Raw genomic sequence first — 25,044 nt, 5'->3', positions numbered from 1 at the left:
AATACACCTAATATCATTTTAACCGGATTAATAGGGCAGGTAATAAACTCCTCGACTGTAGAAATTCGAATCTTTGTAAACCCAGAATGTGCTGAATGTACTACGCTGACTCCTCGCTGAATTTCACTTCCTTGCCTAACCCCAAACGTCTGTTACGGCTTAGGGGCCCAGAGTAAGACACCGGAGGTCGCGGGCTCGCTCCCGATGCTGGCCGAAAAAGTTCATCCGGATTTTCCGGCGTGGTTTCCACTTGTCTGTGGGGCAGGACTGAGATCTAACAAGGACAACTGTCTGGTCTTTCGAATGGGACGATAAACCAGGGTTTCGCGTACACATTGACATTCACGTAACAGATCTCTTGGCAGCTGGAATTCGATATAAGAGTGGGCTGTAGCGCCGCTGTCCGGAATAAATTTCCTTCATAGCACACTGTGTGGCGTATGCCCGTCTTCATTAGCCCAGTCGCAGCAGAACAACAGAACTTTAAACCCCATTTCATTTGTGTTCCGGCTTTAAGATCTCAATAATACTTTTCTCTAATGTCTTTAAACTTCTGTTTTCTTGGACCTTATCTACCTTGCTCTGGTGTTCATTCATATCTTTTAAATAAGGCTACAGAATTCAAACATAAAGCTAAACATAGGCGGCGAGGCTCGTGAATTACCCTGAGTGTGAATGAGAGAGATAGAGAGATAGAGGAGAGATAGAGAGAAACATAGATAGATATATAGAGAGAGAGACAGAGAGAGAGAGAGAGAGAGAGGGATGGTCTTAACGTCCACTCGACACAATTTTGAAAATTTTGAAAAATTAACCCCAAATATGCGATTTGGTGGCATATCTCATTATAATCTCTGCCAAATATTGGAGTTACGAATTATCGGCAGACGTTTCTGGCGTATCCCCACAAACAGGGTGCAGGTGACTTAATAATTAGTAAATTTGCGGGCGACAGTGTCGGATGAATCCGATGAAATTTTCCGATAAAATTCCGAATCCCCATTGCACACACGGCCCAGAAAGCCTATTTATACCAGCCCATTCCAGACTCCAGTGATGGCATGGCGGCCCGTTAAAGCCACCGGCCACATACAACACATGATCATCATCGCCCCATGGCCGGTCCAATACCCCCCCCCCCCATAATGTTCAGCAGAAAAAGTTTTTTTTAGACAATTGGACAAAATTATTTTTTTCATTTTTTGTCCGACCGGCCCTTCGGAGCGCTATCGCCCTATGGCCCAACCCGCCCCTGTCTGGGTGTACACATGGCGCTGGGGTTTTGAGGAATTCTTGTATTTTGATCCAACCCGATACCAAATTTCAAGAGGGAGAATTCCTACGTGGGGGCCCAGTGTGCTCTCTTCAGCCATGGCTTATTATTTCACGCAATGATTTGAGGAAAATGACCAGTAATCAAAAAAACAAAACCAAAAAAAAAAAACCCAACAAAAAACACATTTAATAAACAGCTGATCAGTTCTACGATAAAACGTGCCTTTGGGCAACTGAAAGGACGCTGAGTGTCCGTTTCTAACTCCTGGAAGATGTAGAATCACTAAAATAAATACAACAATACTGTGAAATTGAAATACGATATTTTTAATCGGAGAAAAGTGTCAACAATAATTCTTCCGTCGACTAAACTTAAACTGCAAATATAACTTCGATCAAAATCTGTATTTGCTGCCATATTGAATAATTGGTTTATGGGATACTTCCTGAAGGCCTGGCGCGAGTAAGCCGTTTAAATGATGTCATCGGTAACCCGAACGCACTCGTGGTCGCGCGAGTAAGCGCGGCGCCAGTAATCGAACGCACCATAAGTAGAGTCTGTCCCACTCCTAATTGTAATATGACACCAGTTTAACCGAATTCAATACTTTCTTTAATTTAAATCTAATTCTGTCGTTAACACGGTTCTGATTGATCGCTTAAATCAGAAATTTTGTATATACGTTGCTGTTGCTTAAAAAGGTCGCAATTGTATCTTTATTGTAGAACCCACTCCGTTGTCATAACAAACCCCAACAAGAGGATGTTTTACCCATAACTTTTTTATCGGAATCAACAAGTTTTATATCGTCTAAGTTTTGATTACTTTAGTTGAAGCACAGAAAGGAAAAAAAAGATTACTCTGAAGCATTGATTTTTTATGGCGCTATTCCTTACAAAGATTAAAAAAATCCCCAATAATATTAATAATAATAGAAACGAAATTAGACGAATCTGTACATCTATCAAATCCTTAACGGGTGGGCCAATATTCCCTGGGTACAGCCGAGAATGTCAGCAGTTCTTTCATGTGTGCGCACCTTACAAGGGCAAACCTTGCTGAAAAAGTCTAAGGAAATTTCTTAATCATAATCCATAAATTAAATACAGTATTCGTAAACATTGTAGTTAAAGGGTATGAGGCAAATTTAAAGTAGAAGAAATGAGATTAATTGAAATGGGGTTTAAAGATGGGTTCCCGCGTACAAACTGGGTGATTTAATGGTATATATGGACTAAAAACATATTCCAACTAATTAATTTGTCATAATTGCGAAGGAATGTCCTGCTATAAAAATTCGATCAAACCAGGTCATGTTTACGTCACGTGACTTACCTCTCTAGGAAGTCAGCGGAGAATTCATTGCATACATACATAAGACGTTGTTGTCTTTAATCGCTTACTATTTATTACAAATATCGAATCCTAATTAAATTCTCGGATTATCCACTATCCGCGTCTTTTTCCGTCATTTTTTATCTCAGAAAGTGTTGTAGGTCTAATTCTTCATAAAGTTTATCAACTTGTACATTCAGCGCTCAATGTTCGCGTGTGACCTTTGACATCACGCGTGCAGAAATTCCTAATCGTCGGGCTGTTGATTAGGGGAACCCTTACATTTTTGTCCTGTATACGCTCCGTGGGTGTTTTTCGGGGAATTTAGTATTTTTCTAGTAAGATTGGATATCTCTACTTTCCATATATACCAAAATTACCATTCTTTTATTGGAAATAACCACCCGATAAATACTTTTCTGGGAACCTATCTTTAACCTCCTGCTGTTCTGCTCCAACTGGCCTAAAGAAGACAGGTATACGCCATACAGTGTGCTTTGAAGGACGTTTTGCCCGGACCTATTCTTATATCGAATTTCAACTGCCAGAGGAGCCTTTTCCCACACAATGACTTTACGTTGTCCCTTGCCAGGCTCCCCGTCCTGCACTACGACTCACTGAGCCACCGTAGACGAAAATGGGTCTAAAAGCACATTTTAATGTAATATGACTATATATAAAGAGATTTATATTTAATTTTAAAAAATATCAAAAATTCTAATAAATCATGTTCGATGAAATATGGAAATAGTCGTTTACTACTTCTTCTACAAAATAATAATAATATTTTCCTGAACGGTTTGATGATCAAATTTAATAAAACAACGAAAAAGCTAAAAAAAATCTAAAAGCTATCATTCTTTATCATTAACTATAACGTTATCATTTTGTTTAGTACAAATAATATCTCTGAAACAGTCGGGTTTGGCAAGAACTTGATACTGGCACTTACTTTGCGTGTTTCTAAATTTAATCTTTTGATTCAGCTTTCTGTTATGTTTCGTAAAAAAGTAGTCTAGATTATCCCGGCCTATCAATAAGACGTAGAATGGTCGGTAGACTGATTAAGCGAGACCAATTTCAAGATAAGGACACGTAACACACACACACACACACACCCACCCACACACACACACACACACACACATATATATATTTATATATATATATATATATATATATATATATATATATATATATATATATATATATGTATATTTGGAGATATGGTGGAGCATCCTATCATAGTCCTTTTTCTTCATTTGTTGTCGTATTTTGACACTTGTACACTGAAATTAACATTTGTATCTTAAAATCTAATTATACAAATCGGACATTGGACATATCATATTTGTAAAATGTATTTTTCTTTAACGTAATTGTATTTTAATTTTGGAGAAATGGTTTTGAAGAAACGTTTTGCAAGATTTGTATTTGGAGATTTGTATTTGGAAATTTGTTATTCGAGATTTTTTTTTCGTTGTATGTTTATGATGTCTATATTTTGTAATTTAATTTTCTAAAATAAATTTTATCTTTATATTAAAATACAATTAAATTAAACAAAAATACATTTTACAAATCTGATATGACAAATGTCTGATTTGTAAAACAAATATCGATTTTAAGATACAAATGTTAATTTTATTGTACAAATTTCGAAATACGTCAACAAATCAAGAAATAAGAATTAAGGACCACGAATTTTAAAAGAACCAAACATTAAGAAAACTGAATAAAGAGCTGATTCGTCTTCCATAGTAATATTTATGAACTTGGTGTATTTAAACTAACTCTTTAAAGTACAAATATGATATTTATTGGTGCGTCGCAATCGATAATGAACGTTAATAAAACATGTAAATATTATAGATGTGATATACTATGAACTTGGTTTCTACTCATTCCATTGTTAGTATAGTTCAACATCCGCTTCCACTGATGGTCATATCGCAGCCTAGTTGGTTTCTGTAAACGGACTAACAATATTGTTATGAATCTAACAGCCATAATGTGATAATATTTACCAGAACGTCTCAGTCGATAATTATCGAATCGATTATTACCACTCGACTGTGTTTTTATTGACAGTGATGTAAAAAAATTATTTCATTGGTGCATTAAATAAAAACCAACACAATTATGTTAACTACATCAATTTTCAACGATAAAGGTCGAGATGTCTTTGATTTGTGTAAATAAAATATGCAAAGTCTAGATTTAATGAAGTTAATTGTCGATAAAACTGACAAGAAATATATCTAATAGCTAGGATAGGACTGTCATTAATTGTTCAGAGTTTTGACGAAAAAAAGGAAGATATCATTACTGTAGGAATTGATTGATGGGGATTTGATAAAAAAAAAGGAATCCTCGCCATTTTGAAATCCAATATGGCCACCAATATGTATTCTGTGCCTCACCCACTTAGCAACCATGATCCCCATAGATTTACCTGATAGGGACTTGATGAAACGGGAATTCTTGCCATTTTGAGTAAGACACTGCCTCGCTAGCCTGGAGGTCGCGTGTTAGATCCCTGCATTGGTCGAGAAATTTCATCAGGATTTTCCGACGCGGATCCCCCTTGTCAGTGGTGCAGGCCGGAGGTTCCGTGTATACGTTGGCATGCACGTAAAAGATCTCTTGGCAGTTGGAATTCGATAATAAGAGTAGGCCATATTTCCATTGCCTGGGCAAAATGTCCCCCATAGCACACTGTATGGCGTATGCCTGTCTTCATTAGCCCAGCCCAAACAGAACAGTTTGAGGTTAAACCTCATTTCCTTTCATTTGCATTTCATATATTCCAGTAAAACAATGTATTGAAAAGGGCTATGTATTATATATTCCAGTAAAACAGTGTATTGAAAAGGGCTATGTATTATATATTCCAGTAAAACAATGTTCTAATAATGATTGTGTATTTATATATTCCAGTAAAACAATGTATTGAAAAGGGCTATGTATTATATATTCCAGTAAAACAATGTATTGAAAAGGGCTATATCTACTATAGAGAAATAAATCTTTGTATCAGAAAGAGTACTGTCAGAAAAACCTGGGCCGCCGGTAAAATAGAGTGTATAGGTGAAGGTGGAGACCTGATGATCATATCTACACCAGGAAAACTGAATGTATTCCAACAGCAAGATTTTCATGACGGTAAAGTCATTTATTTTCGCTAAAGGTTCGATGCGTCATTTAGCGCTATATGAATTCCTTGCAAACTACAACCTATGGATATCAGTCTAATAATGGTTTATTGCCGTGTAGTATTTACAATGTTGTGATGAACTAAAATTTCACCAATCTTTGCTGCTGACTATTAACAAGAATCCGCCATCTTTTATTGGTACCAGTGAAACCTGGTGGGCCTATAGTTTAAATCGGATTGAATCCATGCTGGGAGATTATCAAGCGCACTCAGATTATTTCGTTTCTTTTTTATAGTTCAAAATGGCGTTTTGATTTGAATTTCTTGATTAGATAATAAAATCTTAATTTTACATATTTATTTTGGAACAAGTCGTGAGAAATTTGATATTTTATTGAAAATACAAAATACCGCTTTCAGTCCTTAAGAAATTCATTCACACCATAAATAGGTTTGGTTGACTAGTGATGACGAAAGAAACATTTACGATTAGTCAAATTGTTAAATATGGAAGATCGAACAGCTCTTTATTCAATATTATTAGTTCTTAGTTCTTAATTCGTAGTCCCTATGTCTTCATTTGTTGTAAGAACACTGAATAAATAGCTGTTTCGTCTTCCATAGTTAAAGATTCGTGTCTATAGGGTCGACGAAAGGCAAATCTGTAATACATGGAAATATCCTCAGACAGGTTTAAAACGGAGAGAAGGGGATCACGTGGCTAAGTGGGTAAGACGCTGGCTCGCTAGCCTGGAGGTTGTGTGTTCGATCCCTGCATTGGCCGAGAAAGTTCACTCAAATTTTCCGGCGTGGTTTCCCCTTGTCAGTGATGCAGGACGGAGGGCCTGACAAGGACAGCTGTCTAGTCGTTCGGATGGAACGAGAAACCGAGGTCCCGTGTACATATTGCGTGCACGTAAAAGACCCCTTGGCAATTGGAAATCGATATAAGAGTAGACCGTAGCGCCAAAATGTCCCTCATAGCACACCGTATGGCGTATGTCCGTCTCCATTAGCCCAGTTTAGGAGCAGAACAGTAGGACGTTAAACCCCATTTCATTTCATTTCATTTCATTAAACCGGAGAGAAACCGGTAACGACACTGCCCGGGCGAAATCACCCTCTGACATAGACGTAAACCATAGAAAAGCAATGTATTATTCTCACAGTGGCGTATTTAAATCTATTATTTCCTTTTTTTTATACAGCATCAACAAGGTGGTTTGTTGGGGCCACTGATAATGCAGGCGGTGTGTGGAAATGGATCGACGGTTCAGTAGTAGGGGCGTTTATATGGGCGGTAAACGAACCTGACAACTTTGGTGGAAACGAGCATTGTATGGTTGTCAACAAAATGGCTCCATCAGTTGTATATTATGGAACAGATAAAGGGTGTGATTCTGGTGGACTGAACTTTGTTTGTGAATTAGAATTAGTTTAACAATCTGTCACGTCATAAGTAATGTAGTGAGATTGTGGTACACCTGAATCTATTCTTTAGAAATTTAAAATAAACGAAAATGTATCTACAGGCACACATTAAAGGAGCTAAATCGCTAATATTTGGAACCTAGAAATTGACACAAATGGGTCGCAACGCATATAATAATTTTACTGTAATTTCTAATCAGTTATGTTCGGCGAAATACGTCAGAAGTCTCAATCGAATGGCAATCTCAAGTGTCTTGTTATTCCAGTCTACACCGATAGTATCTATTGCTCATGCTCTCCATATAAGAATATGTCCTCACTGTTTGACATGATTTGTGGAATATGTCCAATCACGTTCTTCGAGTAACTTGTTACAATGGTGCTGAAACGCATTTTGGTACACGATTCGTGTACCAATGGTAAAATGTTTATTTTGTTTTAAATATTGGATATCAGAAGGCCATCTTTTCCCGGTAAGATCACTACATCAATGTTGATTTAAATTGACAAATAATTCGTGTTTTCAATGTAGAAGACTTTGGATGATATTGAGTCAGAGACTTAGCTACTTTAATATAATATGAATGTATATTATATAACCTGATTTATATTGAATTGTAAAACATGAATTGTAATTTATAATCGATGTGAACAAGAAATATGTGAAAGGTCCAATTTGAACGACAGTCGTTTACGTCTACTCAATCGGTTCTACACATTGTTATTTTGTCGTTTATGAATCAGCCATTACTAATTACGTCCGGGTTATCTTGTAGAATATGCTTTTTATTTGTTCATTACAATTAGCACCCAAACCATAGAATACACGGCTCGAGTAGTGATTTTAAAATGTCTATTGTGTGTTAAATATTGGATATTGGAGTCCATTAATTTCACGACAAGAAAACAACATAATATTTATTGATATAAACCAATATTAAATTCTAATTCGTATTGTATCTTTAAATATTATGGGAGATATTGAGTTAGATGCTTTCCTTTAATGCATCAGCATTCTGGACAGTTGTCCAGGTTCCGCCATGAGTAGAGGGGTCCCTTGCTGGACAGGACATTTGTCCGGGTTCCCCCATGAGTAGAGGAGTCCCTTGCTAATCTACGTATGCTTTCACCATCTTGTTGGAAGAGCTAATATAATAAATATATGTTTTTCTTTATCGACCATTTACATTTATATTCATGTAAGTGTCTGTGTTGGTAGGATCACCAGTGCACTGCTTGGCTAGGGTATGCCGACCCTATTTTGTTGGGGGGTGGGGGAAGGGTGCGGTGGTGTGTGTGTGTGGGGGGGGGGGGGCGAGAGAAGGGGGGGGAAGTAACCGTAAACATAGGTAATTTTGTCCTTGAACCCTTTACCCTATAGAAAAATGTGTATATAAAAATATTTTCGTGAATTAAATTTCAACTTTTAAACAAGACATCTACGTTAAATATAATAATGATAATAAATTGATTATTGAAGTTGTAAAGCTGTTCTGTGATGCTTGTAAAGCTGTTCTGTGATGCTTGTAAAGCTGTTCTGTGATGCTTGTAAAGCTGTTCTCTGATGCACGATATAACATAGAATATACGTTTAAAACATACAAAATTGTATTTCTTATTTCACTAGATGGTGTATTTTGAATAAACTGATTTTGTATAAATATACAAATTCATATTTTGCTAGGAGTCTTTTTCTTTTACAAAACCCAAACAATCTAGGCTTTTCTGAAACTCGTTCACCATACGGTTGAGTAATTTCTAAACATTATACTCAAATTGATGCCGGTACGAAACTATTTCTCATAAACTAAATTACAGCTAGCTGTTGAGAATGGACCAGGGCCAATGGCAATCAGGTATTTTAAAGAACAAATTTAGTCTATGTAAAATCGCCCTTTCTCTACTGACCTACTACCACCCTCGCCCCTGCCCGGCCTACACAATAGGTCCCAAATGACATTCATTAAAGAATTTGAAAATTAATGGGGCACGAGTAACTCTTGTGGAGTTGAATATGGAACAGACCAACAAATATCAACCCAGGTTCGTTGGTTCGTCGGGCTTAATGTCCGCTATCACCTAGAGTGTTTACACAGGTGTTTTTCCATATGGTTATAACTTTTTTCGCCCTGCCCCTTACATATTCCCGAAGCAAGGGCTCGAGAAATCCTTCTCTGGCCAATGCTGGATAGGCGTCTGATACTTGAACTTTTGAGGGAGTGTATCTATTCTTCTCGTTCAACCAAATCTCTCCCAAGTACAGCAACATGACAGCCCTTTGTTTAGTGTGGTGTCTTCCCTAAAATATGGGATTAGTTATAATTAAACGAAACACTGCGAGGAGTATGAGCCCCCCCCCCCCCGATCACAGTTGTTGACCGCAGTTGTTGACATTTTGGTGCTGTTCCGGTCAGGTTTAGGAGAATGTATATGATTTACGTACTGTTTTGGTCAGGTATTGGAGAATGTATATGATTTTGAGTTGTACTGGAAATGAAATGTTCTTTTGCAGACCTTTTACATTCCTGACAATACATTGTAGAACTATATGACGTCCCGGAAGTTAGTGGTTGCTATGGATAAGCTTCAGGCGTAAACAAAGCTAAGTGTCAGTTTTAGTATTGCCATTAGTAAAAGACCTATTTCAACTACTTCCCGCTTTATTCTCATGTTTTCTACTTATGTAGTTACTAGTCGGAATCTGGAGAAAAATTCAATATTCCACTTGTAAATAAATATTTGCAGAATGAATCAGCCAAGAAGCAAAGCTTCCCAAAAGTGCCTATTTACGATTAATTTAAGATTCCTCCAAATGATTTGAATTAATTTATGACTGTGTTTAGTTGAAGTTTTAAAATGAATAGTTTGTCAATACGGATTTGTGTGTGGATATTGAAACATATGTTAGTCCCGAAATGAACTAAATCTCTTGGTAGCTATAGTTTTTTAAACATGCAGGGTGTTCGATCCCTGAATTGGCCGAGGAAGTTCATCGAGATTTTCCGACGTGGTTTCTCCTTGTCAGTTGTCTAATCATTTTGATGGGACGAAAAACTAAGTCCCGTGTATACACTGACATGCACGTACAAGATCTCCTGGCAATTGGAATTCGATATAAGAGTAGGCCATAGTGCTGCTGTACGGGCAGCATTTCCCTCATAGCACACTGTATGGCGTATGTCCGACTTCATTAGCCCAGTCGTAGCAGAACAGTAGGATGTTAAACCCCATTTCATTTCATTTAAAAATGCAGATATTATAACAATGATTGTTTAGCAAACCAAACATGTATAACCCCGTTACCAGACCCTCACAGAGCCGTTCAAATTATCGTCATATGGACGGACAATGTGCCAAGCGTACATTATTCATACTATGTAGTTGAAATTTTAGACCCGCGACACGTAGTTCATTTGAAAGCCCGTGCGCGTGTCCGTATTTTTAGTTGTTTAATGGTCTTGTGCTTAAGATATTGCCTAATTTATTGAAACAAGAACTCGGGAATGATGTCTCTGTCTTGTTTCAATATATTACTTAATGTCTCGCTCTCGACCATTTTACCACACTTATTTTACCTGGAGGAGTTCCGTCTACACAACCCATTATTCTTTGGCATTATGTATAGAACGAAGGCAAATTGTAAGCGACAACGAGACTGTTTAACATAGAGGCTCGCGAGTGATGTTGCTGTACTTGTGGCATATACTATCATGGCCTCAAAGGGAAGCAACTCTTCAGTCACTAAGTATATAGGAAGCAGACCACCATTAAATTTCACCATCTCGGTAAATTGTAGTTCGTCTATTTATAGCAATTCTCTCTCTCTTTTCTCCCCTTTTGCATGCCAATTGTTGTTGATTTTATGGTCTGGAATGGACGAATAGGGTTTGAATTAACATTTTCTGAGAGGTTTTGATAAATATTCATGATTTTGAGGCGGAAGGATAACGGGGTTATCAGGTTGGTTACGGTAATATGCACGGCAACTAGTTTATGTTACATGTTTTTAGTATGCTTCTTCAAGTTTGTGTATCTCAAAATTTTGGTGATCAACCTCATACAAATTTTAGTGCAAAGACATGACATGACCATTTGTTCTTCTGTCTGTAGTGAAAAGCATTCCGCCCAACGAAAATTTGGGGAAAGTTGGAGGTGGGCAAAGAGGAAAGCAACTCTGATAATAACGAGATGCGATGTTTAGCATGGGCGTACATGATTATTTCGTGATATATGAACGATATGTTCACTACTCGCGTTTGTGTTATGCCCCGTGTACGCCCCCCCCCCCACGCACCCCGTCTCCGCGAAACTGGTAAAGACCTTCACATTTTAATTCGTAGACTTATTATAGGCGGAACGAGAATTGATCGTGTAAAAAGTTTATTCCAGGCAATCCACTTTTAAAAACTTTATAACCATTTTAAAATTCCATGACATAAAAAACGCTAAAATATTAAAGTGTAGCCAGACTATCGCCATTGTAGAGACGACCACATCTGTTACGTGTTTTTTGTAAATTATCTTTTTTTTTTATTATTTTGAGAGAAGCCTGTACCTTTACAGGCCCGAAAATGGCGTAGTAGACGCTTACGGCTGACCCCCAGATCCATTTACTTGATTTGATATTGCAATGTCCACCGGTTAATCTTGTAGATTTTGTTTTGCGTGACGTGCGATCTTCCGGCACTTACTTTTAGAGTGTTGACGTGAATCTATCACTAGGTGAACAAATATATATATATATATATATATATATATATATATATATATTCTTGTATGTCTTACATGCTTTATTTACACACGCATATAAGCGGAACCCAGAAGAGTCTCACATATAAAAGTCGAGACTGGCCTTTGAAGATTGTCAACGAGATAAATTAGGAATCTGGTACGCTCTGTTTAATCTACATAGATGTCGAATAAATTAATTTGATCTTGATTATCATTCGGAGCAGTGTTACGTACATATCCACCAAGAACAAGATTTGCATTGGACCAACATCCACTCGCCTGTATCACAAACCGTTATGTCCTAGTTATACCTAACACAAACCGTTATGTCGTAGTTATATCTCAATATAAACCGTTATGTCGCAGTTATACCTCAACATAAACCGTTATGTCGCATTTATATCTTATCATAAAACGCTTTGTTGCTGCTAGATCCCTTGACAGTTGGAATTCGATATAAGAATAGGCCGTAGTGCCGCTGTCCAGGCAAAATTTCCCTCATAGCACACTGTATGGTGTATGCCCATCTTCATTAGCCCAGTCGGAGCAAAACAGTAGGACGTTAAAACCCATTTCATTTCATTTCATTTTCATTTATATGTCAAAAAACACCGTTTTCTCGCAGTTATATCTCAATATAAATCGTTATGTCCCAGTTATATATCTAAACCCAAACCATTTAAACTCAACATAAAACATTATGTCGCAGTTATATCTCATAAAACACAGTTATGTCGCAGTTATATATCAAAACAACCGTTATGTCGCCGGTATATCTCAACCCAACCGTTATGTCGCCGCTGTACCTGTTATATCGTAGCTATATCTCAACCAAACGCCATGTTGTAGTTACGCACAGTTCGCTATGTCGCAAGTATATCAAATTATATTTAATTAATGGACATAGACATATTTCACAATAATATACTGAGCGCCATTGAAAACGCATCACTTAGTTTTTCGTATAACAAAATGATCCTGTAAAAATATCTTATTTATTTTGCTTCTTATTGTGAACAATATTCAAATGGGAACACATCAATAACAACACATTTGTACACTTATGGATGTTTAATCTGTAATCAAGGGTACAAAGTCAGAGGGGTCAAACCCAAAAGTACGACACAGATGTCAGTAGCGCGTGTGTCCTCCACGGGCCATCATCACGGTAGGCTACAGCATTAACGCGACCCCTGCAAATGTGTAGGGCGGTCCGGTGATGGAATGTGAAGCCTCCCCACACCATTACACTTCCCCCACCCCATCGATCCGTTTCGAAGACGCAGCAGTCTGCAAGACGTTCCCCAAGACGTCTCCACACACGTTGACGGCCATCAGAGTGATAAAGATGAAAGCGACTCTCATCACTGAAAAGCACACTTTGCCAGTCTACTCTTCTCCATGTCTGGTGTCCTTGAGCCCATATCAAACGCCGCTGACGGTGATGATCCCTGAGGATAGCTCCAACATAAGGTCGTCGTGTACTGAGTCCTACTTCTCTTAGACGACGTCTTACGGTGTTGGCACTTACTGGTCCTTGTCTTCCGACGACTGCTGCACCTGGTCGAGTCGCTGGGCGGAATCTGTCACGCAGATGAGTGACCCGGATGTAGTGGTCTTGAGCATGGGTTGTAACGCGTTGTGGACCAGGACGTTGACGGTCACGGGTTCATCCAGTAACTCGAACACGTTCCACCGACCTTACAATAGTGGACTGATGACAATTGAAGTGTCTGGCAGTAGCACGTGTAGACATGCCAGCCCTGGACATTCCCATGGCGTCATTCCGTTGATTTTCAGTAAGTCTCGGCATCTCTAGCTCGATTCCTTCACACCTCCAACAACAAATTACGACAGATTGACGTTTCACAGTTGATGTACTGCACATGCTTTTAAAGGGCTCACACACAATGCTGCACGTGAATATTGGGTTTTTCATGTGCATCTCGTGCAATTTTTTTTTGCACACGGGCCGATATTTTTTGTGTTTGGGAGCATTGTGTGAAACAATAGTTCATAGTATTGCATAATATTATACATACAAAACCACCTAGTAATAAAATATTTGGGCAAAAAAAGTGATGCGTTTTCTATGGCGCTCAGTATACATCCTAAACGGCATTTTATACTGGTATACTGTTTGAAAACTCGTCCTGTCTCAGGAGTTACAGGGAGCTAACCGCTCGTAACGTTTAATTCGTATCAGCAATCTCTTTCTTCTAAGAATATAATATTAAACGGCATCTTTTAACTCCCAAGTTCCAAGCTTGCTACTTTTACTTTAATTATCGTTACTTTAATTATGGAAGACCTGCTCCTATCTTTCTTTAGAATATTTATCATGATAGTAATGTTTTACAATTTCGTGTTTTATGTTCATAGATTTGATGTTTTAAACTAGATGTATATATAATATTTATATCAATATTTTCAATATACCTTTAACTAGTAGGAAAGCAGGATTCGCCCAGGGCCCAAATTCCATGGCCTAAAACATTCTTAGGGACGTGCTGGTTAATTTTATATCATACTAGCAGGATACCCGGCTTCGCTCGGGGGTCATAACTCCGAAACCGGAAGTGGTAGACTAACGCCACCTTGCCTATGTTACTCCCCGGTCCGAGCTACCCCTGTACCCCAAATTTCAGACTCGGGACAGACCTAGTGTAGCCGTCAACACCGAACAGCCCGGCTTCGCTCGGGGGTCATAACTCCGAAACCAGAAATGGTAGACTAACGCCACCTGGCCTATGTTACTCCCCGGTCCGAGCTACCCTATACCCCAAACGTTCAGACTCGGGGCAGACCTAGTGTAGCCGCCAACCCCGAACAGACAGACAGACAGACAAACAGACAGACAAACGACAGTCACAAATATATATATAGATAGATGTTGAGTTGGATCAAGGATACGAAGCGTGATGGGCGAACATACCCACAGATATCTTTGATTTTATTGATATAGATGAAGTATGTAAGTTAATATTGCCTTTGTGAATCGATAGCAGAATAAATTGATCTAATCCATTGTCAATTTGTAAGATTTAAATAAAGAGCTTGTCGTTCTTTCTATACTAGTTCAAAAATAGATAATACAAAATGAATATACATGTGTTGACAATTCTTTTACGTTACTTCATTCTGAGTCAAGTTATTGTGTGAAATGTTTAAATCTGACGGATGTTCAAATCCATTTATTTCTCAGTCATCCGATGGTCTAGAGAGTTTATTAGAGGCTTGTCTAAATAATAGTTTATATAAGATTTGAATCCAAAAGAAAGACCTGGAAGAGGCCGATTTAGCCTTTACATAATGCGTGTTTAATAAAACGTGGAGTTTGAGAGAGTAGATATGGTGTATCTCTACTTCCAGAAAGAATTTCACGGTTTTTACTTTGAACATCATAATTACCTAAATATGCCTTGATAACCCAAATACCAGATTACAATTGGTTGAGTTCAACTTCCGGTTTTGCTATGTCAAGCCAAGCTAAGGAATGCGTGAACCGGAAACGTTAAGATATTATTTCCTGACTGTGTCAAGTAAATATCAATGTCACTGTAGTTATAATTAATTTAAAGTAAATGTTTTACAGGTATTTTGGTCCTAATACCTGGCCCTAGTTGCTATTTGTTGACATATTTTGGGGCTCGGCAACCAGAATAACTGCTTAAATTTCGATAAAGATATAAATTATACAAACCGAAAATGATGAAAAATGAAAAAGACCCCCACCCGCTTCCTCCCACTCACACCAAATTCAAAGAAGAAAAACAACTAAAATCAAAACCATAACAAAACCAAGCAAAACCAAGCAAAACCTAAAACAAAACAACCGACAACAAAATAAATATTGAAGATGGCAACTCATATGAAGGTTTCGGTGAGTCACAGGGCTCAGTGTGTATACCTAGTATTCAGGTAAAATAATTAAAAAATATAATACCCCCTATCCCCAATGAGATCCCCTGTCTCTTTGACTGGATGCCATGCCCCCCCACCCGCTCCCCACTCCTGTACTCCCACCACTCTGCACGACACTGCCACTTTAATTAGTCCCGAAATGAACATGTTTGTGTCGAGTGGAGGTTATACCCGACTTCGCTCTACTACTTTAAGTCCTTTAACAAGTACATAGCACACGTGGTTTTACGTGACAAGGAGTAGGGTCGTCTTTCCAACCTCCTGGGTTTTCTCCATATGTTAGTCCCGAAATGACATACTTTGTGTCCAGTGGACGTTAACAACCCCCCTCTCTCTCCTCTCTCTCTCCCTCTCTCACTCTCTCACACTATCTCTCTCTCTCTCTCTCTCTCTCTCTCTCTCACTCTCTCTATCTCTATCTCTCTCACTCTCTCTCTCTCCCTCTCTCTCTCTCTCTCCCTCTCTCTCTCTCTTTCTCTCTCTCTCTCTCACGCAGCACATCTTAACAGGGTAATAAATTTATTATCGTTACAACAGTAGCAATGACAACCGAGACAGCCATAAACCAGCTCAGAATAAAAAATTTGAGTGACATTTTTAGCATATTCCCTTTTCATTATCTATTTAAAAACTATTATAGCAAGAACTGTCGACTCTTGATCTAAATCCTACATGAACCATCTTTAAGTCTTCGTTTATTCAAATATTCGTGAATTGTAATCGAACTTTCGTCTTGCAAATTTGAATTATTGGGATAATTCCGTCATGAAAATTTATATTCGATATACGCAGCTGACACAATAAGAAAAAAATAGGTTTAACGTCCACACCACACAAACTAGGATATTTTGGAACTAACCTATAGTATATTCAAATTTCAATAATTCTCGTGTATGTAAGGGTCTTTATCCGTGGGATGAAACCGGAGGACCTGGCAAAAACCCACGAGGTTAGGCAGGCGACCATACTCCTTGCCACGTAAATGTATGGAATCGAAAGCACAACACGCGTGATTAGTCCATTAGACCACCCGTGTTTAATAAAACCGTTTGTTCAAAGGCGACATGTAAATATAGAGATTGACGGGTGTCGTGCACAAGCCAGAGTAAATCCACCCTTTTGTAATGGGACAAACTTCAATATGTCTGCTAACTAAATGTATTGTTTCATCCGAGATTATCGACTACACAAAACTGATTCGCTGATAGGACAAACTGGAAAACGAAATGAAATGAAATGGGGTTTAACTTCCTACTGTTCTGCTCCGAACTGGGCTAATGAAGACGGAAATTTTGCCCGGATAGCGTCACTAAGGCCTACTCTTATAGTGAATTCCAACTGCCACGGGATCCTTTACGTGCACGCCAATTTGTACACTGGGCCTCGGTTTTTTCGTCCCATCCGAACGACTAGACAGCTGTCCTTGTCAGGCCCCCGTCCTGCATCACTGACAAGGGGGAACCCAGCCGGAAAATCTGGATGAATTTCCTCGGCCGATGCAGGGATGGAACATCCGGCCGCCAGGCTAGGGAGCCAGCGTCTTATCCACTTGGCCGCAAACTGAAAAACACGACGTATCATTTACACATTGGTGTGCACGTAACAAAACCCATGACGGGGGGAATTCGATATAAGAGTAGGCTGTAGCGCTACTATCCGGTCAAAATGTCATTCATAGCACACTGTGTAGCGAATACCTGTCTTTATTATCCCAGTCGGTGCTGATCAGTAGGACGTTAAACCACGATTCATGTCATTTTACACAAATGTAAATAACTCGGAAACTCTTTATTTGTAACCGAAATTAAAGGGGTCATGTCCTTTGAGATTTTATTTTAAAAGGTATTATGATACGCTTGAGTGGACAAGTATATTTAAATTCGTTCCTATTATAGAATTTGTTGATAATAAAAGACGATTTTGATGGTCGATGAAAAACACCGGATATTTGTGATCAATGGTTATCAATGGTCGGGTTTGTTATTGATGGCGGTAAATGTGACTGACATAAAATATAAACCAAATAATGTCTATATCATGGCCTTGACACAAACTAGGTCATTTCGTGATTAGCATATGGTTCAATTTTATTCCTATAATTCGCTTGCGCGTAGGGATCTTAGGCAGTGAACTGTAACAGGGAACCAGAAGACACCCCATCAAACTCATTGTCACACACAGGCTAGGAAACGTGGAAGCCCAAAAACTTGACTCAATGACAGATCCTGTCATCCAAATCGCACACGTTAACCCCCCCCCCCCCCACACACACACCGATTTCTCGCTCAAATAAAACCAATGGTGTTAATTTTCAATGTAAATACACGAAATGTAACATGGCTTCGAGAAGTATCCCCTTTATAATTAACATGAAATATAAGAAAGTTCACACAGGGGTTACGATCAGGTAGAAAACGTAAACAAGATATTTAAATGTTATACAAAACAATAATAAGGGTAAATCTTATTACATATTTGAACTGGAACAAACAAAATGAATTGAAATGAAATGGGGTTTAACGTCCTACTGTTCTGCTTCTTATACTGGGCTAATGAAGACGGGCATACGCCATACAGTGTGCTATGAGCAAAATTTTGCCCGGGCAGCGGCACTATCTCCTACTCTTATATCAAATTCCAACTGCCAGGGAATCTTTTGCGTGCATTCCAATATATACACGGGACCTCGGTTTTTCGTCTCATCCGAAGGACTAGACAGTTGTCCTTGTCAGGCCCTCCGTTCTGCACCACTGACAAGGAGAAACCACGTCGGAAAATCTGGATGAACTTTATCGGCCAATGCAAGGATCAAACACCCAACCTCAAGGCTAGCGAGCCAGCGTCTTAACCACCTAGCCACCTAGCCACCGTGCCCCCCTGGAACAAACAATACCTCGATTGACTATGTGCAAATCCCATTTCGGTGGGCAAGCATTTTTATTCCGGGAGAGAAAGAAACGCAATACAATAAATATAATTTAAACTTGATTAATAGGGCCGGACTCCTTGGCCTTTTTACCCAGGGAGAGAAATAAACGCAATACAACTAATATAATTTTAACTGGATTGATGGGGAATGGACTCCTTGGCTATTGATAGCCTAATATAATTTAAACTGGATTTAATAGGGTAGGTAATAGACTCCTGGGCTGTTGAAATTTGAAGAAATGGTCTCAAAATAATTTGATTAATGGGGTAGGTAATAGACTCCTAGACTGTTGAAATTTGAAGAAATGGTCTCAAAATGATTTAGGTATTGGGTTAACAGGTTAAAACCCTATTCAGTCCTATTTTTGTGTCAACTTCATACGAGCTGAAGAATGACGACTTAAGCTAAAACTTTTCTTAGAGTTTATCAGAGCGGATAGTACACACTAGTGGATATTATCTATATTTATATAAATGAAATGAAATGAAACGAAAGTTCAACGTCCGACTTTTGTGCACTGGCTAGTAATGGGCTAACTACATCGATATAAAATCATATATAAAGCCCTGTCTACACTGGATAGCCATGGGTTAACTACGTCTATATAAAATCTGACATAAAGCCCCGTCTACACTAGTCTTCTTCTACAAAAAGAAATCCAACTGTCATAAGATCTTTTAGTGTGAACTATGACTTTTCGTCCCATCCGATGAATTATTTCCTCCCAGCCCTGGCTGAGAAAATCCCTTTGTTTCTCAATGTTTCAGGACGGAGGGCCTGGCTAGGAGCAGGGTTTAAGGAAGGGACGAAAAGCGAAGTATACACGCACGTAGAACAACCATTGGTAGTTTCAATTGGAATTGGGGCACAATGTTCCTCATTAGTCTGGTTGGTTCTTGAAAGTAGAATGTTAATCGTCATTTCATTTCAATGGAAACAAAGTTAAATGACGGGCCTTCTTCATTGAACAACTCCCCCCCCCCCCCAAAAAAAAAAAAACAACAACAAACAAAAAAAAATAAAAACCAACCCAAAATAACAGTCGATTTTAACCATTAATCAAAATTCAATGTTCAATGATGGAACATTGATATATTTAGTACTGGCTGTTGAACCGGTGTTATACCGGAAGTAGTATAGGTCAAAAACCGGATGTAATATAACACAGGAATCGGTAGTGTTAGATATTGCTGTTATACTCCACATTTCAGCCGCCAATGTGGCCACCAACTCTCAAAATACGAACAAAGTAATATATATATATATATATATATATATATATATATATATATATATATATATATATATATATATATATAGGCCTGTAGATTTTAGGCATCTAAATCTGTTATATATTAATCTAGAAGTGAATATCGAACAATTGATCTAAAGCGATACCCTGTATAATTGGAATGTCATCTATGCTGTCATGGATTCTATTCGATGATTGTACGTGACAAGAATTAGGGCCACATGCCTTATCTCGGCTGTTTTGTGCCGAATATGTACAAACATGATTAAATTGGATATAGAATTTACCACACTAATTATATGATAATTAGTAGGATCTAATTAACTCTACTCACAACCCAGCTGTGGGGAAGTGAACGTTAATCAACATTTCCACTCACTTCCACAATTTACGGACGTTATATTTGGAATATAGAGAGACGTACGATACAGCAGTTTAAATTGTGTGGGTAAATTTAGACCTACATGATTAAAGTTAAGGTAGGAACATTATAAACAGGATGGGGCGTTAACTGGACAGCACCCCGGGGGGTCCTAGTATTATAGGGGTTCCCAAATTATCTCAAATTCTCTGTACCATAAATAAGTATGTCATAAGTTACAGTAGAGGTTAAAAAGGGAAATACTGGCATAGAAATTGCATTTGTATGAGTGTGACCGACGATGACTATAATATATCACATTTTTATTGTTGATCGAAGGGTCTCTGTGACTTTTTCAGCCAAGAGCCGCATAGAAGTTTACTCTATCCCTGATTATAAAGAGTCCAAGATTTGCATTATTTTCCACAACAATCATATTGAACTTTCAGCCTTGTAAAGACTATCAAGAGGGTAGATAATAAAACTTTATTTAGTATCACCAGTTTATCAATATTAATAAGAATCTTAAATATTCAAACGGTGAACGCTCTTAATGTGGGTTTCTTTTTATGGCATATGCTCGAATTTTGTGTTACCCAAAGCGATATTATATTCATTTATTCCGCAGTTTTATTATTTTCTGTCGTCTGTCATATTTAAAGTTTCATTTTACAGTTTTTATGTATTTTATTTATGTGTATTTAAAGTGAAATTTGAACTGCTTTGGTGAATGATGCATTGCGGGTGTTTAATAATAATATAAACAATAATTTATGGAAGGTCGTATAGAGCTTTAAATCCTTTTCATACACCCGAAACATCTCAACCAATAGATGGGACTAAATGAAATAGGGTTTAGCGTCCTACTTTTCGGAACCAACTAGACATACGCCATGTAGTATGCCATTAGGGAAAACATTACCTAAACAGAGGCGCTATGACATATTCTTATTTAGAATTCCAACTGTCAAGGGTTCTTTTACGTGCACGCCAATTTGTAAAGAAGGACAGTTGCTGCGTTTTCACTACGATCTGTCGACTTCCAATTGTCAAGGGATCTTTTACGTACAAGCCAACGTCTGAATGGTTAGCGTGTGCGCACTGTATCATAAAGTCTGTCATTGAGTCAACTGGCGTGGTTTCGATTCCCCGGTTGTACGTGACAAGGAATAGGGCCGCCTGTCCAAGCTCGTAGTTTTTCTCCGGGTCCTCCGGTTTCCTCCCAATGCTAAAGACCCCTACGCGCAAGCGAATTATTGAAATAAAATTAAACCGTATGCTAGTCCCGAAATGACCTAGTTTGTGTCGAGTGCACGTTAAACCCCATCTCTCTCTCTCTCTCTCTCTCTCTCTATCTCTCTCTCTCTTTCTCTGATATTTAATCAGTTTCCGTTTTATACTTGTTGTATATGGTAAATATCCCGATACTAATCAAATACTTCACACCATAAAGACGCATTATATAACAGCTAAATCTTCCTATTGAAGATCTGTCTTTTGGCTTCACGTGTTCTATATTTAGCCAATAATAATCTTCAAACACTTATACCTTCGCCTAGAATAAAGTAATTTGAATGAAATTTTTAACATACTATAATTAGAACTATTATAGCAAACATGACCAGCTCTTTATACAAATCGTAGATCATGTAAATTAATCCTTCCTATAATATACTGAAAATGATACTCTAACAAACTCGTTTATCATTGAATGGCCACCACAGGACTGAAAAAAAAAATGTTTTTAATGATTTTACAAATTTAACAATGAATGTGTTTTTGTCTGGCTACAAATAGATGGTTGATGAGGTCATGGCTGTAGAAGTGGAGCGGAAATAATACTCATGATACATGTTGCTTTTGACTCTTGTGTACGAATAGAATGGGGTTTAACGTCCTTTTAACAAAATAATTTGTATTTATATGTACGTGCAAAGAAAAAAACTCTTGGCAACTCGGGTTAGTTCGTGGAACATCCTTGCCTTTTATTCCAAACAAAGCCGTTATGGCTGTGTGGTTAAAACTCTTGTTCAACGATTGGGACATTCTGCACAAAGAAAACTATCTACTTCGGGAAAGAGTCTCTGCCCGAATGGCCGCCATACCCACAAATTAGCATACCATTTTGTAAAGCGATTCTATTTTGTTTCACACAAAGACTAAATTAATATTTTCAATTTTATTAAATGGAAACGAAATGAGTACTTCTTAAAATGCTTGAAGTATACTTATTATTTTCGACTAGGGATTAAAATGTAGGCCAACTAGTTAAGTGTCTGTTCTCAATCGCAGTTAAATGGAGAGGGACAGCGTAGGTTTAGTATGCTGCTGGAGAGTAGGTAGGTTTTCGTACTTGAGGTATCTTCTTGTGATGGATTAGGTCTGTGGACAAGCAGACTCTACTGCGTCTGTGTATTCTCTCCGATTTTACAGAACACCGTGTACGTACTGGTCGTGAATTCCCTGGAAGCTAGAATAAAATAGGATCCCTATAGTATAATAACAACACGTATATAAAATAATAATTTTGAAGTTGGGTTTCTTTTACGCATGTGTGTGTATGTGTGTGTGTGTGTGGGGGGGGGGGGTAGGTACTCTAACCCTATTTGTTCACCCACCCACCCAAGCATAACAATAACAAATTAGATTGACATTTCTTACTCTTAGAAATATAGAAAGATGAACTCCATCTCAAATAATAAACACTTGATACAACATTAATAGAAAATAAATACAAAGCCTGTCTGTCACTCGTGTGTAGTAGGCCCCTATGAGGTCCTTGTTATGCCATGTAATTATAATGTCCTTCTGTGATGTCCCCTCGTAGCACACTGCATGACGTTTTCTCGTCATCATTAGCCCGTTTGGTGCAGACAGGTAAAACCCCAAGATATTCGAACACAGACCTTCCGTTTACAGCGCTTCAACCTTGAAATAATTTTACACTGAGTGCGAATAGGTCGCGATCAAACAGGTACGAAGGCAATATCGATCAGGAACATGCATGACGCCATAGACACAATATTTGAATCGCATCCAAATCTACCAATCTTTGCGCAATTAGGTGTTTTTAGTAGAAGGTCACCAACAAGAAGACGGTCAACAAGATGAGTAGCCCTTGGGTCCAAGGACCAGGTTCGACAATTCGTCAATGGACGCGCTGAACTCACGGTGTTGAGTAATATTGTTTTAAATAAAATGTATGGTGTACAAAGCAGTTTATTGCACTTTTGTTCCGTTGATTCCAACCAGTGCAGACAGAATGCGATCTATATGTAAGTCAATGTATTGCGCCTGAGAACTTTCTCGACAACCTGACTCAATACTATTACACATGTATATATATAACACAGAATAGCTGATATCACTAAAGTAGTTGTTAAGGGTGGAGCTTGTTGTTTTCCTATCTTGTATACTGAACAGTTAAAATCTGCAACAATGACAGGGAATATAGAGTTTTAAAATACAAATGTAACGTCATCCTTTGATGTTGGCGTACCATTATTTCAAATAATGGTACAGGCATTGTGCCAAGCGTACATTATTTATACTAGTTGAAATATTGAACCAGCGTGATGTAATTCATTGACATGTACAGTGCTGGATAGTGTCTGTATTTTAAGATGTATAATGATCGTGCAAGACATTGCGTAATAAGTGTGGTTTAATGGCCGAGAGTGAGACATTGCGTAATATATTGAAACATCACGAGGGACTATGTCTTAAGCTCGAGACCACTAAACAACTTAAAATACAGACACTCGAACGTGCTTTCCAATGAAATACGTCACGTGCGTCCAAAATTTCAACTAGTACGCTTGGCACATTGTCCGTACCATTATTTGAAATAAACGTACGCCAACATCAAAGGATGAGGTCACCTCTGTATATAATGTCTCGCACTCGACCATTTAATTAAAACTACACATATTGTTGTCTACAGAAAATAGGAACTGTACACTTTATTTAATTACTAGCAGGATACCCGGCTTCGCTCGGGGGTCATAACTCCGAAACCGGAAGTGGTAGACTAACGCCACCTGGCCTATGTTACTCCCCGGTCCGAGCTACCCCTATACCCCAAATTTCAGACTCGGGGTAGACCTACTGTAGCCGCCAACCCCGAACAGACAGACTTCGCTCGGGGGTCATAACTCCGAAACCGGAAGTGGTAGACTAACGCCACATGGTCTATATTACTCCCCGGTCCGAGCTACCCCTATACCCCAAATTTCAGACTCGGGGCAGACCTAGTGTAGCCGCCAACACCGAGCAGACCGGCTTCGCTCGGGGTTCATAACTCCGAAACTGGAAGTGGTAGACTAACGCCACCTGGCCTATGTTACTCCTCGGTCCGAGCTACCCCTATACCCCAAATTTCAGACTCGGGGCAGATGTAGCCGCCAACCCCGAACAGACAGACAGACAGACAGACAAACGACAGTCACAAATATATATATAGATAGATAGATCGATATCTTGATTTGTGTTATGCCTCGTTTTGTTTTTAATGTGCTTATTATTTACCTTTAGGACAGTAAATTATATTCAGGTGCATCGATGTCAAAAGATGTTATCTCATATCTTCTCTTTGTTTTTGACCTGAGTATTTTTAACCCCAATTAGTTAGCACCTGTTGCTTTAACAT

Source organism: Patella vulgata, chromosome 8 (assembly GCF_932274485.2).
Source record: "Patella vulgata chromosome 8, xgPatVulg1.2, whole genome shotgun sequence".
Lineage (NCBI taxonomy): Eukaryota > Metazoa > Mollusca > Gastropoda > Patellidae > Patella > Patella vulgata.
This window is presented reverse-complemented; position numbering follows the sequence as displayed.